The sequence below is a fragment of the Empidonax traillii genome, unplaced genomic scaffold (assembly GCF_003031625.1).
Source record: "Empidonax traillii isolate 1590-97213 ecotype Southwest subspecies unplaced genomic scaffold, ASM303162v1 scaffold25:size3598162, whole genome shotgun sequence".
Lineage (NCBI taxonomy): Eukaryota > Metazoa > Chordata > Aves > Passeriformes > Tyrannidae > Empidonax > Empidonax traillii.
In genome coordinates, this window is record NW_020955218.1 from 348,143 (window position 1) to 365,056 (window position 16,914).

Sequence of the window (16,914 nt, forward strand, 5' to 3'; positions counted from 1 at the left end):
GTCTTTTCCTTTTTCTGTTTGCTGTTTAACACAGAAAGTTGCTCAGAGTAGATTTTTGTCTATTTACTTCTCCTTTTTAGAATTTAGTAAATAATTTGTGACGTTCATGTGTTGTGTCGTGGTATGCTATTAATATCTTTGTTGTGTATTAGCCTTCTCAAAGCATTTGTATGGAGGCATAAAAGGAGAGAAGTTTCCCCTAGTTTTAAGCTGATTTACCAAATTGAATGTCAGGCCAGGTTCACAAAAACTTCCAAAATAGGTGAGAGTTATAAATAAAGCTGAATGTGTTACTGTTTTGGGGGAAAGCTGTGGAACTCAGTTTTTTCTTCCAGCTCAGCCCCAGAATAGACACATGCTGTTAGTTTTTCACTTTGAGCTTTTAGATTCCAGCAGACCTCAAACTTAGCAAAAAGATAAGAAGAATTTTATGAACTGAAGAATGAGTTTCATGCAGATATGAATCAGCACTGATATCTTGGCTACCGTCATCATGTGAGTATGCTGTCATTGCAGCAGATATGATAAATTTGGGAATCTTAAATGGAACACACTTGTCCACTGTGCTTGTGAGGCAAAGCAGGGGAAAGAAAATTTTTCAAGCCAGTATTTTCAGAGAAAAAAATGCTTTACCTGTAGTCTCTTAATTCTGTCTGTAAACTCCATTCAGGCTTTGAGATGCAGGAGGACTTCTGGGGTATTTGGGCACCAAGCCAATATAAATAATACAAATAAGAGGAAATCATAGAGCTGTTTTCTTATTGTTAATAGCATAATGCATCTTTTGTTGGGTTTCCTCTCTGCAGGACTCTCCCTGCTGCAGTAGGGCTGTTTACCTCTGTCTTCTCAAAGGCCCTGTTCTGAGGAGTTGCTTTCACAAACTGTACTAAAGGCTGCAAATTCTTGAGGAGAATCGGACAGATTTGATTGACCAAGTAAATGTAATTCCCAGTGACAAGAGAAACGTTATTCCAGCATTTTTAGAGAGATGAGATTTGGGGGAGTTTATATAGCATTAGTCTGTAATATGAGTCTTTAATGTCTGAAGGCTTCGAGTCAGTATTTATAAAGAACCCTCTTCACTTTGCCCCCATTTTAAAGCACTTATTTTCCTCTCTGCTTGCAAAGATCTTAAAAAGATCTCAAGTCTTTGTACTTGAGATTGCTTTTGTTCAGAGTTGTCCAGTGTTTTCTCCCCTTTCATGTTTTCTGCACTGTTTGCCTTGCTGTGTGAACACACAGCCTGGGCTGTGTGCACATCATGGGGTTTAATGTAAAATTCTGGTGGGTGAAATTGTGCATGTCTCCTCCTGTTTTGCCCTTTCTTTTTAGTACGTGAAGGAACCAGCAAAAGGAAAAATGCTGTGACTAAACATTTAAATAAATCATAGATTTGTAGTTTCGTAATCAGTTTAGCAGATTTTATTCTAGTTGATGTATCGTATTGCATGTTTGTATGTGAAAACGAAGAGAAAGTAAAAACAAAATTATGTTCATCATCAATTTTGTTAATTACAGGAAACTAGTTCACATATGCACAGGAGTACTATCTTCAGCTAATCCTTTGTCTTCTTGTTTGTTTAATAAATTAGATGGATGTACCAATAGCATGCTGCTGGGGCAACATTAATTTTATTATAGAATAAAAAGTAGAACTATTAGTCTCTGTTTCTGGCATGTTTGTAAGCTATCTGACCTATTTTCTTCTCCCGCCCTCCTCGCCGTGCTTACCAAATTCCCCTCTCCCTATGCCTAACGTAAAACTGTCTTACAATTAAACCAGCTGATAGCCAGCCCTGGAGACATTACCCAGTATCCTGGCAAATAGATAAGATATATTGTTTTATATATTTGCGCAACAGGGAGAGACAGCTTCATCACTTCAAGCAAGGGAATAATCTGTTTACACTAGAGGAATAGGCTTACTTGGTTTTCTTCCCTTTGGTTGTGGAGATAATTTCAGGCGGCAATATTTGCCTCATTTTTACCAACAGACTTAGCTGGATGGTTTGTTTTAAATTTATTACATTTAAAGAGAAAAGTAGGCCAGGAGACTACAGTTCCCAGAATCCTCAGGAAGTGTAGATATGGACTTTTAAAACTGAAGCACAGTATATGTGATTAGGTTTTTGCTACTGCTTGACTTTAGGAATTGGAAGTATCTGGACTGTTTTTAAATTATGTTCTCTGCAAAAAACCCAAACCAACCAGAAGAGATCTGATACACAGTGTTGTTTTGTCACTGAAGATGAAAACCAGGCCCTTAAGATCAAAAAATGTATCATTAACAGTGTAGTCATTCCAGGTCTTCAGAAATCATGACTGATGTGAAAAATCTGTCTTTAGTCAAAAATCTTAGAACACTTCAAAAGTCAGGATTCTTCATTCCTCTGAACAACTCTTTCCTGCTTTCTGTTCCAGGCAGTTGGTGATCACTTTCAGTTTTTGGTACACTGAAAGCTAATACATTATTTAAGATTTTATGTGTGAAAATAAAAACAACCAATCAATATAGCACTTAATACAACACCACTTGGAATTTCTTTTTTGACCTTGACCTGTTATTTTTCAGTAAAGGGCACGTCTGCAGGGAAGGGCATGAGCAAACTAGCTTGGAAGTCAACAAACTAAGTGTATTCCAGCACTGCAGGTGGATGGAGCATCATGCTAATGGGGCCGTGTGGGCCAGGATGGATTCCAGTTAGACAGGTCAGAGTGCAAGAAAATGTCTCTGCCCACACCTTGAACTGCACAGGCATTTGTATAGTCTTGATCTTGGCCTGACTGACCATGTACTTGGCCTAAGAGAAAGAAGTGTCTCAGCAGCCCAGCTAGGAATGCAGCCCCATGTGGCCTCATACCCAGTTCAATGCCTTAACCAGTAGACTGTGCTGTTTCCTCATTTCAGTCGTCATCGACCCCTATTTCTCTATTTTGTCCAGAGTCTTGATATTTGGATATTGAGGAATGCAAGCTCTCGGGGATGATAATGTTTTATTATTGGACACAATTACAACAATATTTTTCCATGTCCTCTATAATTTTACCATTGAAAGCAAATTGTAAACTTCATCCTATTAATAGTCGATAGTGCATGTATAGTGGATTTTAAATGGTAGTGGAGGAGACTGTCATTTGAGAAACCTCACAATGTGCTAAGATCCTAAAATACAATGTTGTCTTCTTTTCCATCATCCCTCTGGTTCATACGTTCTTTTGAGATGTGCCAAAACAAGTCTTAATCTCGATCTTCAAGATTCTGTATTGTAGAGTGTTTCAGCTTACCTAAGCTATCTGGGATAAATTTTTATTACAGTGCAAGGTACTGTTATTGTTCGTGTACAATACTAATGAAAATACTGATTTTTTTGGTTGTATTTTTTGAGCTTTGTATATAGCCCAGAGGTAGATAGAGAGTTTATGAAGAAAGGTTATATTTAAGAGAAATGGGTATCAGTGCTATGCGATTATACCCATGACAGATGGTTGTAACTAAAGCTTCATCTTGGTGCTGAAAAGCTGAATGAAACAGTATTCAGATTTTGAAGTAATGTTGGCTTAATTTCAATGGGACTTTTGCCTGAGTAAGAACAGACTAAAAACTCACTAATGATTCTAATTTTTTGTGTCAGCTATGAGTAAATTTAAAAAAAAATAAATTTTCTTTTTTCTTATTTTGGATTGATAAAATTCCAACAGAAAACATGGAGAGGTTGTTTGTTTGTTTGTTGTTTTAAGGAAATGTGTGCAACATTATGCCTTTGTTCACTGGTATGACAAGATCTAAAACAACATTGTTTTATTCACACTGAAAAGCAAAACATCTTACTGGGAAACATGAAAGAGTTGTTACAGTAATTTCTTTCACTCTTAGTTTCAGAGTTGGTTGTGAACCTCAAAATTTTGTGAGGTTCAGTCAGAATAGTTATGCAAAAGTTCAGACGCTAACCTTAAGCAAATCCAAATATCTTGAGGCTGGAAATCTCTACAAGAACATATTTCCCCTTGACTTGTCTAATACAATGAGTTCAGCGAGGCTACACCCTGGGGAGTTTTGGCCCACCATGTCGTGTGTGTGCTTTAAGTGCTTACACTCAGCCATGAGGGTATTTTTAATTTTATCTTGAGAAACTAAACTGAGGGACTTCACAAATGAATCCATCAGGAAGACAAGGTTAATTCTGGCCGCTGTTTGTGGGAGTATGGTGCCTTCAAATACCAACACATTTTTTTTTTTTTCAGTGGTGGCATTTGGAAGAATAAATGAAGTGTGACTCCCGGCATCTCTTTAGTTGCCCTGAAAATGGAATGTCAAACAGCATATAATCATCTTCCTTGTTTAAAGAAAGAGGAGCAAGTGAGAGACCTAGTTTTCTATTTGTGTCAGTTTTTGGATGTCTTAATATTCTATCTTGTCTAATTTTCCAGAGAGTGATAATAGAGTTCCTGTCAAATTAGAGGTTACAGACTCTTTAACCTATGTCACAAAAAAACCCCTACATTACTTATTATTACCATGAATATAATCCAAATAAAAATTTAGTTTTTAATGCTGTTATGCTGAAGGTTGCATTCCAAGCATATAATTTTATTCATTATAAATATTAAAAACATTCAGCCTGACATTAGCCTGCTTGCTCCCCCCATCGCTTCAAAAAAAGCCTGAATTTGATGTGGAACAAACGTGTCTCTGCTTGGTCTGAGGAGCAGAAGTTTGGCCTCAGCCCCCTGCACTGTCAGGACCGAGCAGGCACTGCTGCTGCCCTGCCAAGTTCAGCTCTCGGGTTTAACTGATGTAGAAGAGGAGGATGTTTTCAGATGGACCAGCCTGGTGAAACCATCTTCTAGGAGGGAGCAGGGATGAACTGGGAGGGTAATTTAAATGAGGTGTACTTGCCCCATGTTGGGGATTTTCTATGAGAGGACCCAGATGTGGCAACATTAGAATTACAGCTTGCATCACTGAATTGCAGAGAGCAATTCAGTTTCTTTAAAATCAAAAAGCCCCAGCCCTCTTCATTGTAAGTAGGGCTGTAGCAAGTATGACCTATAGTTTTATTCTCATTTACATGAATTCCAGGCCTGCTGTAAAAGGGCCCTACTTTCAGGCTTATAACAGATGAGTAATGAATAAATGTATCTCATTCTTACGTATTTTTGGGTTCAAAATCCGAAATCCCCAGGACTTCTGCACTGAAGTCTTTAGTGCCCAGTGTTCACAGAGATGCAAATCGAAGACTGCTTTTTTTTTTTTTTCTGTTTTGTTTTGTTTTAAATCAGGTGAGTGTCACATGCTTCGGTTTTGTAATGAGAGTTTTAGCACTGTCCTAATTAATACAGTGTGCCTGTCCTGGACCTTTGAAGTAAGTGGGAGTTCTGCCACCAATTTAAATAGGAGAAGGATTTGAGCCAATTTGAACAGAAGTTTTCACTTATCTTAGTGCCTAATCTTCTTTTTAAAGGGATGTGGGAGTATCAGCACCTCCTACGTAACGCTCAGCAGCGTGCAGAAGTAAACTAGTCTGGTCACTTATGGAGGCCCATTTAAAACCAGGAGGATTACTCAGGTGAGTGACAAGACTTTGAGAACAGATTTTAGGGAAGTTAATTCAGAGTGCAAAATGACATTTAACCCATCTGTGTGAATATTAGCAGTTGAAGCAGGCCACAAAATCATTTAGAAATCGTAAGTTTAAAAAAGAACCCAATCCCCTTCTATGTTTTTCTTGCATTTGAGTTGTCAGGGTTCACACTTTCAAGGGTGGGTTTTTTTAAGCATCAGAGCTTGTAGCTCCATTTCTTTGTTAAACTGGAGTTGATATTCTCCAATAAGCAGAGCAGATCTGTAAGAGAAATGCCTGCTATGAATCTCATGATAAAATCACAATATTTGACAACACTAGGTCTATGTAAATATGTGTGTATCTTTGCAGTGCTTTGTCCCTGGAGAAACAGGGTTGTCTAGACCTCTTCTACTGCCTCCCTGCATAGCAATGTATAGCTCCACAGTGGCTGACCACAAGTGGCTGATTTATCAGGAAACTGGCAGACTCTTGACTGTTGTCTTAGGAGGGCTTTGTAAAAACCAGGGCAGATTTACTGCAAGATTTCTTCACTTCACTGGAAAACTTCAAGCATTTGTAAATTGAAGAAGGTACAAAACTCATGTTGCCTTCACACTGTGTCCCTTTATTTCCCTGAGTGCAGAAGGAGCCCATAAATACTGACTCTCTCTAGTCTTTCTCTATGGTCTTTATAGATTAACCCTGATTTTTCACAAACTGCTGGGAAAACGATGTACTGGAGTTAGTGTACTACATGCATGTCTCTTCAGTCTCCATACGACATTCACTAAATAACGAAAGCCTTGCAGGCAGCAGCATTAACAGTGTGGTGTATTGTATTAGCGGTATGGAAAGACTTTTTGTCCTCCATTCCAAATGGTGTGTTATGTCACATAATTGACAAAGTTTTACTAATTTTTTATTTAAAGGGAGATTTTTTGCCTTAGATACTAATTTTCAGACTGGTAATAAAGTAGCCATGGCTGTGGATACTGCCCTATAAGGACAAACCTGGAAAAAACCCATTTTCTCTGTTGAATCTGTGGCTACTGCTTAAAATACTTCATTTTAAAACATGACAATATTGTTTTACTTATGTTTTTTAAAATAAAATAAAATATTATTTTATACATTGTTTTAGGCAAGTCCAGTGAGATTTTTTTTGCCTGAAGTTTTTTGTTTGCCCTGTTTCATGAAGGCCAGCTGCTTTGCTAGCTTGAGTGACCTCACATTCCTTAAATGTACCCATAAATCAAGGCAAGGCCATGCATTAAAGGCTCTGCTCTGACATTAAGTCAAAGGAGGGAAAGTTTGATATACATTGTGGGAGAAGTGCAGAGCTGGACACCAAAAGCCAGATTTTTTAATGCTTATACTTTCGTACTCAGAGTCTCTCAGAAGACTTTGGAAGTCAACTGGACCCTCTGTTATTAAGGTAAATATAGGTTAAAAAAAACATGCCCTGAAGAACCAATAACTATGTTAAGTAGTGCAAACAATCTGATTTCAAAAAAAAAAAAAAAAAAAAAGAGACAGATGATTAGTTAATACTTAATTACTTGAAAGTTTTGTTCTTGTGATGTCTCTAATAAAGGAAGTTTGGCAGCATGTTCAATGAGGTTGCCACAATGGAACATTTTGGTGTGATTTATTTAAAAGTATGTAAAGCATCATGTTTGCATTATTAGGTTAGCATGTCATTATATTTTTGGAAAGTACTGATGTTTCTGGGTCACACAAGGATTTTGGTCTCTGCAGATACTTTGTTCTGAGAACCCAAGAAACGAGCAAAACTAGTTTGACTTTAGAAGCAGAAAGACAATAATGATTAGAAACATGAAAGTAAAAGACTTTTAAAAATTCCTCTTCTTTTTAAGGCTTCTTAGGTCCCTAGGAGAGTAATAGTGGCTAATTTAATACCTACTTTAAATATGGTAATTTATTCTTATTTACAAAAATAACTTGATCTAGAAACTGAAACAAACTAAAAAATAGTATTTCCAAGACTTAAAGGCACAGTATTGTTGATTGCTTATCACTGTGTGTGCCGAGTGATCCCTGTTAACATAGACAACTCATCTTTTGCCCTGGTATGCCTGAAGGCAGACTCTGGCTTAGCACCACAGTGGCTGCAAAGATTCTGCAGCGGGTTGTGTGTGTGACCTGTGTTAAGGAGCACAAAATAGACACGCAGAGACAGCCTGGACCAGAAGCTTCTCTTCATCAATTAGGATGGAGCAGATAGATTTGGTCTGACTTGAGAGGGAGGGAAGGACTGCGTGAATTCTTGGTGTTCCTGCTGGCCACCATAGCCAGTAGATGTGTTTTGGTGCGTGGTCTCATCAGCTTGCACTCGATGCTGTGCAGTCATGGCTGAATGCTCCCTATGATGCTCCATGTCCTGTTTCCACTCTGTGATATCCATCTATATCTTGAATTTTTGCACAGTGCACTCAACATGAGTATTTCCAAGATTTTACTGTTCTTTATTTCTACATTTCATAGAATTACAAAATCATAGAATCATCCGGGTTGGAAAAGACCTCCAAGAGCATCAGGTTCAACCCTTGATCCAACACCACCATGGTTACCAGACCATGGCACTGATGCCACATCCAGTCTCATCTTAAAAATCTCCAGGGATGGTGAATCCACCACCTCCCTGGGTAGCCCATTCCAATGCCTGATCACCATCTGTAAAAAATTTCTTCCTAATATTCAATGTAAACCTCCCCTGGCAGAGCTTAAGACCGTATATTTAAGGTATAAGGTATTAGTATAGTGTTTGTTTAGAGCATTAGAACATTTTTAGGGTATTAGGACATGATTTAAAAATAAACTTATTATGTGATTCACAATCCACAGGGACTAACTAGAAGGTAATAACAACTAAGTGTCATGGAAATCTAGTTGTAGTAACTTCAGGTCAATTCTAATTTACCTTAAATTGAAAGGGTATATATGGAGACCTTAACTCAATATCAGTAGAAGGAGTCCACAGGAATATAGGTAAAATATATTACATTATTCTGAGAATGGATCCAAATTAATACCTCTCAAAGCTGAAATGCTTCTACTTTATTGAGTTACTGAGGCATTTCTAATGGCGAGTCTAAATGAAATGTTACAATTTGGGAATATTTCAGTGAAATTGGATGGGCAAAATTGAAGCACTTGCAGTTCAAAATAAAACAATGTGTTTTAAACCCTCTGATTAAAGAGGTAAAATATATGGAAATGCTTTTCACAAGCAGGGGTTATTCCAAAAGACTAACTTGAGCCTGGCTTTCATCTGTCCTGCTCTCAGTGGGGAAGGATGTGGGTAGAACGTGGTTCAGAGGCAGTGTTTAGCTTAGGTGCTCTGAATTATTCCGTGAATAAGCTTTTATCTCTTTAGTAGTTATGAATAACCAAAGAAGATTAGCTTCCTGGTGCTTGAAGTAACCTTTTTGAATGTACTCCTCATTATTGTTGATTCCTGACTGATTTCTCCACAAGAATAGAAGTTGACACCTCTTGCAATTAAAAGCACAGTAACAACAAAATGGAAATCTTCCTACTTAAAATATTGTTTGGCCTATATCAAGAAGGTGTCCTTCTTCTGTACTTACTAAATACTGTCAACACTCCCCTTGTCAGATGTCTTTTATACAGCCACTCTTCAAGTAATTGTTTCATATATAGAATAGAACATAGCTAAGAGTTCTTTCAACAGTTATGCATGTTTTCTGTTCCTTCAACAGATGGGAAAAGCGCTGCAACAGGTTTTGTATCCGTAGGTAAAATATCCTTTCAGATGGATAATAAGTTGTAAAATAACACATACCGAGAAAAAAAAAAAAAAGAAAAGAAAAATTATGAATACTAATAATTAAATGCATTACTGTTGAGAAAAATAATTTTTTAGTACAGATGATAAGCCAAATAATTCATCAATGCGGTGCCACTGTATGAAAAAAGATCCTGTTATTGGAACTGTGTCATGGAGTAAGACCTGACTGAATATCCCAAAAGTTTACTGTCTTAAACCACTTTACATTGCAGTGGGGAAACTGGTTTATAGTACCTAGCACTAGATATTTCTTTCTGCCTTTGCACCTCCATTATTTGCACTTTAACTTGTGCCTTTGCAGCTACTTGTGAGTCCATGTAAACTGCAGTCAGGAGCAGTCTTAATGGAGTGGCTTCACCACCAAAACCCTGTGGTGGTGGTGTAAAACTTTAATATAACTTGAAGACCAAAAGAAGGGCAAATTTAAATATCCAGGATATGGATAAGGAGTCAGAGGGAATGCATAAAGAAAAATTATAGCAGTCAGCATTGATTGCTAGCATTTTGGTCTTAGCATTTTGGTTTGGAGCACTCCTGTGGTTTCCAAGAAAATCTCCCTGGTCTTTTTTTTACTTAGCATATGTCAGCTTGGTTTGAAGAATGGTTTTGGTTTGTGTTGAACTAGATTCCTCTGGAGGAAAATAAAGCAGAAATTCCTGTGCAGAAACACACCACAGACGCTCTGAGCAGCGATAGAAATACAAGGATCTAAACCAGTGGTTGGTCCCTTGAGACAAAAAGGAACCACATGCAAGATTCAGTACAGAGGACAAGCCTGAATCTAGTGAATAGTAAACCTGAGCCCCAGATAATGTAGATGAAGGTGCCCTGGTATCAACTGCTGTGATCTAGTGCTCTGCCTCTGTTGCACCAAATTGTTTGCTAATGTAGATATACTTACAATAAGCAGATATCTTAATACACCAGCTGCCCAGCAGTCAAGATATCCTTTGTAGACATCAAGGCAAGTAAGGAGCCCTGACAGAAGATTTGCAGGAGGACAGTAAGGTAGCCTTAATTAATATAATTTAGTTAATTCATCTTGATAGCATGCTCGAGAGGAAAATGCTATCACCCCATTATCCAGGAAAGGAACTGGTCTGAGAGCTGGTATGGCTTAGCCAGTTTGACACAGGCAGCCTGGAATTAGAACAAGGAGTTCTGAGTGCCCAGCCCTCTTCATCCTCTAACTACCTTTGCTAAATGCTGGGCGCAGACTTTATTTATTTGCAACTGAGTTCTTAAATGGATTTTAAAGTAGCTGTAAATAGATTAGCCATGACCATGTAAGACATCACTTCTCTCACTTCTTTTAGCCACTTTTTTCAGGTTTTGTTTCTGCCTCTGCCCCAATTTTTCACACCTTGTTTAGACTTGTGTTTACTGTAACTACTGTTTCAAGTTTCCTACCTCCTTAAGACCACAAAGCACTTCAAGAAAGGATTTCCATGTATTATATTTTGTTCTGAAAGCCTTATCTCATACAGACATATTTGCCATTTTCTTTTTTCTCTATATATAAAAAAATGTTTCAAACCCATTATATATGCAGCATTCTGCTTCCATAGCCTAGGTTAAGATCTCTTTCTGAAACTGCAGACAATAAAGCATTTTCCATAAGAAAAATTAACAATGTGATAAATGGTGATGCAGTGTTTCCCCGCACTTAATTATTTTTTTCATTGTTTATCATAATTTTGTCAACTTTCCATATCATTCCCCACAATGCTTTGTGCTAGATTTTCTTTGAAAATTCCTTTCCTCTGAACTTACCATGAACTTGTGTCTAAAATACGACCATAAAATGCCACCAACAAAACAAAACAAAATCTTCTATTCATTAATAATAAACCACCCCGTCTCCCTCTCATCTCTCACAAAAAAGTAAAGAGAAAAAGAAAAAGGAAAAAGAAAAGACAGAATTTATATAGAAAAATAGTTTTAAACTGCAAGTATGAAGCAGAACATGAAGGCTGAGTAGAAAACTGGAAAAATCAATTGTGAGGCTGTGGTTTAAACCATGTACAGAGTTTGTGCTTCGTTCCATTTGTTCTCACTGTACTGATGGCTATTTAGTGGGTAATGTCAGAAGTGTTGGGATTAGACTTGTGATTGAGGGGGAGGTGGAGGATTGTGTTTCTTGAGATGCTCTGTGGGAGGGGAAGGATTATGCATGTGCCTTATGTAATGAGGAAGAGTCTGGAGAACTTGCCTGTCTACAAGGAGGAGGTGGAAGGATTAGCTTTTGATGTAAAGTCAAGGGAACAGCCCTGGTCCTGATCCCTGGAGATTAGAAATATTTTACCCTCCTGTATGTCCTGGTTTTTGTATTAGAGGAGGGATTTTTGTTTAAAAGGGGAAAACACCTGGATTATGGGGAGGCTGGAGGGCAGGGCATGGTGTGGGGAGGCTGGATTGTGCCAGTGAGTTAGGGGAAGGTTTACAACAGAGACCTAGGAGAGAGCTTAAGTTATGACTTGAATTACCTGGAATATGGATTTCTGAGGATGGGATGTCCTCCTGGTTCTCCAGAAGACCAGGGAGCAGGGTAGGGAAGTCCCAAGATCAAGGTTTGACTCCTTAAGTGATGCCCTGTGATGAGGGCTTTCACCTTGCTGGAACAAAGCATCGTGGCATGGTTGGGCCAAGGCCAAACAGCTTTTACCCCAGCAGGGCTCAGAGGCAGTTCAGGAGTTCATCACAGGCTGAAGGTGTCTCCTTCATCATCCTTCAGAAAGTGTGTCCCTGTTGGCTTTCCTCCTGTTGGTTGGGGGAGCACTGGTGGGGGGTCCCTTGAGCAAGCCTCAAATTCCCTGTGTGGTGCCAGTGAATATCCTTCCCCCATTCAATCTCAAGGAAACATATCAAGAGCCATGGGAAGCAGCACAGGGAAACTGGATAGGATTTTTTTTGTTTTTAACTCTTCTCCTGCTTCACCAACCAACAAAAAGTGTGTTGTTTGGAACTAAAGTAAGGGCACATCCATCCCAGCAGACAAATTGGAAATTAAGTCAGTGAGGATTCTGGCTTTGAAAACTTGTGCAGGAGCTACTTTTTCAAAGTGATTGAGTGATCTCAGTTTAAAAGATTTTCAGAGGCAGTTGCAACAGCCTAAGAGCATCCACACAGAAAGTTATGGCTCAGCTGATATGTAACCCATTACGCTGTGGAGTCTTCATAGGTGCATTTATATTGAACATATTATCATCCATCCTCTGTAATGTTGAGTTTGTGCTTCATACAGCTGAGTGAAGAAGGCAAAGATAGTCTGAAAGAATACCCCCAGGAACTAAGGAACAATAAATCAGAGCCTGGATGCTTTTATATTCTCTTTATTTTTGCCGAATGCCACTTAGATTATAATAACACTTAATTATGAAATTCAACTGTTGTGTGGTGCTTTTTACTAACAGATTTCAAAATACTGTATCAAAGTGGTAAGTTACTGTTATCCCTGTTTTGTGGGTGAAGAAATTAGAACAGAAGTGCTTAAGATCACCCACCCAAATAAAAATCAAGCTGGAATAATATGTCTGTGTTTTTACCCTGGATCCAGTATGTTATCCTTTGCATCTGGATAGTGTTTTCATGAGTGTAAAATTTTGAAGAGTTCCAAGGAAAGGACTAGGTTCAGGTTGTGCTGATTGTTGGGAGATCAGAGCTGAACCTAAAGATCTCCAAGAGTCAGTGTTGACTTGCATATTCACAGAGAAGCAATGTGTGATTGGACAGTTTCTCCCTTTCTCTTGTGCTTGACCCTGCTTTTGGAATGAGGCAGGAGAAAAGGGATCTCAGGTTTGGCTCAGGTTAGGCTCAACCCCTAACTTCCTCACTTTGTCTGGACTATGTAGGGAATCTCCACAAGACTCTTTATTGGTGTTTGTGGAAGCCAAAAAATTGCCTAAGAAACATGTACTTTGTAAAAGGAAGTGTTTTCAGGTGCCTGATATTTGTGTTTGGACCCAGGTTTGGAATTATTTTTATTTTCTGCATAAAACCAGCAATACTTATAGTTGAGAAGTTGTGGAATATACCTATTCAGAGTCTTGGAGAATTTACCCCCCATCGATTTTGTGAAGCAGAAATATTTTCTTTAAAGAATTATTTATGGTGAATTATCAAAAATAAAGCAGACTTTATTGCATCCTTTTTGTAACTCAGAGAAGGTTTCATAAGTAGCTGGGTCCTGGGTGAGGTCAATGGTGGAACAAAGAGATGACAAAGTCCACTATACATGTTTTGTTGCCTGTGGATTTACAGTAGCTTCTGTTTATCTTGGTTTTTTTTTTTTCTTTCTTCACTGACTATTGAAAAAAAATAAAATTACAAAAGGTTTCAATGTATGGTAGTTAATTACTATATTACAGCTCTAATTAAATTCTTGGAGACTCTGCACAGTATGATGTCCATGCCAAGAGGGACATAACCCGTTCTTAAGTGAATACATGTTCTTGTCAGGTTAACTTATCTGCATTTTACTCACATGAAATATTTCTCATCTCCTGCTTCTTGACACACGTGACTGATAAATGTTTTAAAGGCACATTTAACATTGGTATTTTTGTCATATGAAATGACAATGGCTTCAATAATTCCCAGATTTTATTTTATAGAAAGTGACACGCTGTGTGATGGCAAACTCCCCAGACCACAGTGCAAGCCATGCACTGGCAGGAATATATATTGTATCAAAACTTGGTCTTTGTGTGGTTCAAACTTAGACTTCTAATGTTTCAGCCACACAGGAGCAGTTACACCTAAAGAGTGTTAATATGAAAACACATCATAAAAATACCGGGGATATTCATAATAGCCATAGCTCAGGTTTTGCTCTCAGCTCTTCAGTTTGCTTTGAGACATTTAAAGAGGAGGAATTTTTACTTTTTTTGTAATCAAGACATCTGAGAAGGGAGATACATTAGAATTATAGATTTTTATCAAGTCATTTGCAGATTTAAATGAAGTGTTATGTAGGATTTTATTAATTCTATATTTTTTTTTGTCACACATCTGTCAGGGTCATAGGTAATTTCTTTTTGTTCAAATCTTTAGATAAACATTCCAAGTCATTATTGTATGCGTGGAAAAATCTGTCTCAAACAGCTTTACTGCTGAGAGAACTTTTGTAGCCACGAACCAATAATTTTGTTTCACATTGAAATAGATGGGAACGATCATTCTGCTTGACCTTAGGATCAGATGTCTCCAGGAATTACATGTGTGGGTCTTAAAGACAGTGAAATTCAGCTGAATGAGCTTTGTGTTGGCATCATTATCCATTCTGATACTAAGTCTTTATATGATCCCATGTCGACAGTTGTTCTGACTTTGGCCCTGATTCGAGCAGGTATTTAAGCACCTGGCTAAACTTAAGGGACTTTAGTAAGCATGTGTTCAAATGTGTAAAACTCGGCACTTGCTGAATATGGGCCTGATTATGTCACAACTATATACTAATGCAGTATTTAACAAGTATGCTATGTTGGCAGCAAGCAGATGGGCTCACATGTATAGTATCTGTATCTATATCATCATATGCATCTTCATTTGGGAACTCTGCAAAGTACTGCAGAGCAGCCAAATCCTGACTCTTGGTGGTGGACATGATAAGCAGGAAGAAATAGTTCATGCACTTAAAATAGTGTGTCCCAGGCTTGGTTAAAAAGTGTAGTCATGCACTTTGATGCTTCAGTTTGACTTTTAACATAGTAAGTAAGTAAGCTTTGGACTCAAATTGATGTTCAAAGCTCAGAAATTGCTTTGTTCAAATCATGATGGCCTGTAGTGCTGACCAAAACAACAATGAAAAATGCATGCAATGGTTTGAGGGTTTATTAATTTATTATACTGAGTGTCTTGTCCTATACTTTTAGCTGGGCATATTTTTGGTTCATTTTATATTTTCCTGTATGGGTCAGTTTGAGAGACAAGTTCTGCCTCTGAAATTAATGTTGATGAGGATTTCAATATACTGAAATAATACATTGCCTTCCAAGCTGATGACATGATTCATGTAGACTTACCTTGTAAGTAAACAAGTGGCGATTCTGTCATGAGCAAGTGAAGCAGAGATTGGCGATTTTTTATGTATGCAGTGATTATGTAGTGAAATGTCCTCGAAGGTGAGGGAAACCTGTCACAGGCATCTCTTAGGAACTAGTGAGAATTTAGCTAAGGACATAGGAACTGAGTCTGTAGCTTTGCATGGACAAATGTTTTAAAGAATTGGATATGAAGGAGTTTTGGGATTTTGTCTTTTTCTTACCTTAGACAAGAATTTTTTGAAAAGTAATTGCTCTCTTTTGCTGGTCAGCTTCACTTCCCAGTTTGCATCAAACATAACCCTGCATCTTTCCTGTTTCTGTTGGGTCAAGCTGAAAAATAGTCAAGTCAAGGGGGTTATGCCGATTTAAGTGCCACCATGTTCATTAGTGAAAGTTGAAAGTACTGCCCACTGTACTTTTCCATAACCTTAAAAACCTCTCTGTTCTTGTCTTCTTCTGAATCAGAATGAAAAAGGAAGTTTTCAGGAATTTTCACTTAAAAAATCCCACAATAAAACCCCCCAAAAGCTCACCCTCCCAGATGTAAAATCTGATCTTGTGGGAAAGACACCACTTTAGAGTAGTTCATAGTCCAGAGGTTAATGTGCTCCCACAATACTTGTGGAATCATGGTCCAGGGTTCTCATCTGAAGTAGGGTTTGAACTTGCAGCTTGGGTGAGCATCCATCCTGTTGGCCTGTGTGGTGTTTTGGATGGTTTATTCCATTTTTTTTTTTTTTTTTTTTTTAACTCAGCTGGGCTTGAGAATTTTGCTATAGAAGCTAGAAAGTTTCCTTTTTTTTTTCCCCCCAGTTAAAATGCATTTAATTGAAAAAGTCAGAGTAAGTAGTATTGCTGGGTAAATTTTGGTTGCCTGGTTTGGTACTCAATACAGTGCTGGGATGGGAGATAGAAGAGTTGCAGCAACTGAACAAGTAAATTGTTTTAGCCTGTTTGCAACAGTCTCTTACCACCCCTTGGGAATCCCTTGAACTCCAGAAGAAGAGAAGAGGATCTGCACTAGGAAACTGCCTTGCAGGGCTGTCATCTGCAAATTGAATTCTTGCTGTAGGGAAGAATCAGCACTAGAAACATATGTAACTGGTGACCTTTGATTTTATTATTTCTTGTTACACTTCCGTAGGTCTTTTTGGTACTGTTTTTATGCAGAAGAAAGTGCTTTCACTGGTGTTGCACTTCAAATGATATGTAACTTCACTGCAAGTGTAGTATTGTTTCCTTGCCTTGTCATTTATTAGTGGGTTTTTCCTTTCTTTAAATGGAAGTTATTTGCCCTGGCAGAATGAAATGCCACTTACAGAACTGGAGATCCAGAGTCTGCATTTTGTTGTACCAAAGCATAAAAGAGATCAATTCTCTTTGCTCAGAGTCTTCTGTATTGAAGAACTGTCCCACAGAGCAAGGTCAGATGGCTCGGAGGTTTCAGTTTTATTTTTTCAAGAGCAGTGGGGAG

At 38.1% G+C, this 16,914-nt stretch overlaps 1 protein-coding gene across 2 annotated transcripts in view; it reads left to right on the forward strand.

The window, feature by feature from the left end:
- The window catches only part of SOX5 (SRY-box 5), a 640,352-nt gene that overhangs the window by 65,891 nt on the left and 557,547 nt on the right, over positions 1–16,914 (forward strand). The window contains exon 1 of one of the 2 annotated variants that reach the window (XM_027905273.1): positions 421–495. The exons of the other annotated variant lie outside the window; for it this stretch is intronic. The gene's annotated coding sequence lies outside the window, so the exon portion shown is untranslated. Of the gene's footprint in view, positions 1–420; positions 496–16,914 lie in introns of those variants that run through there. 2 annotated transcript variants of the gene reach the window in all.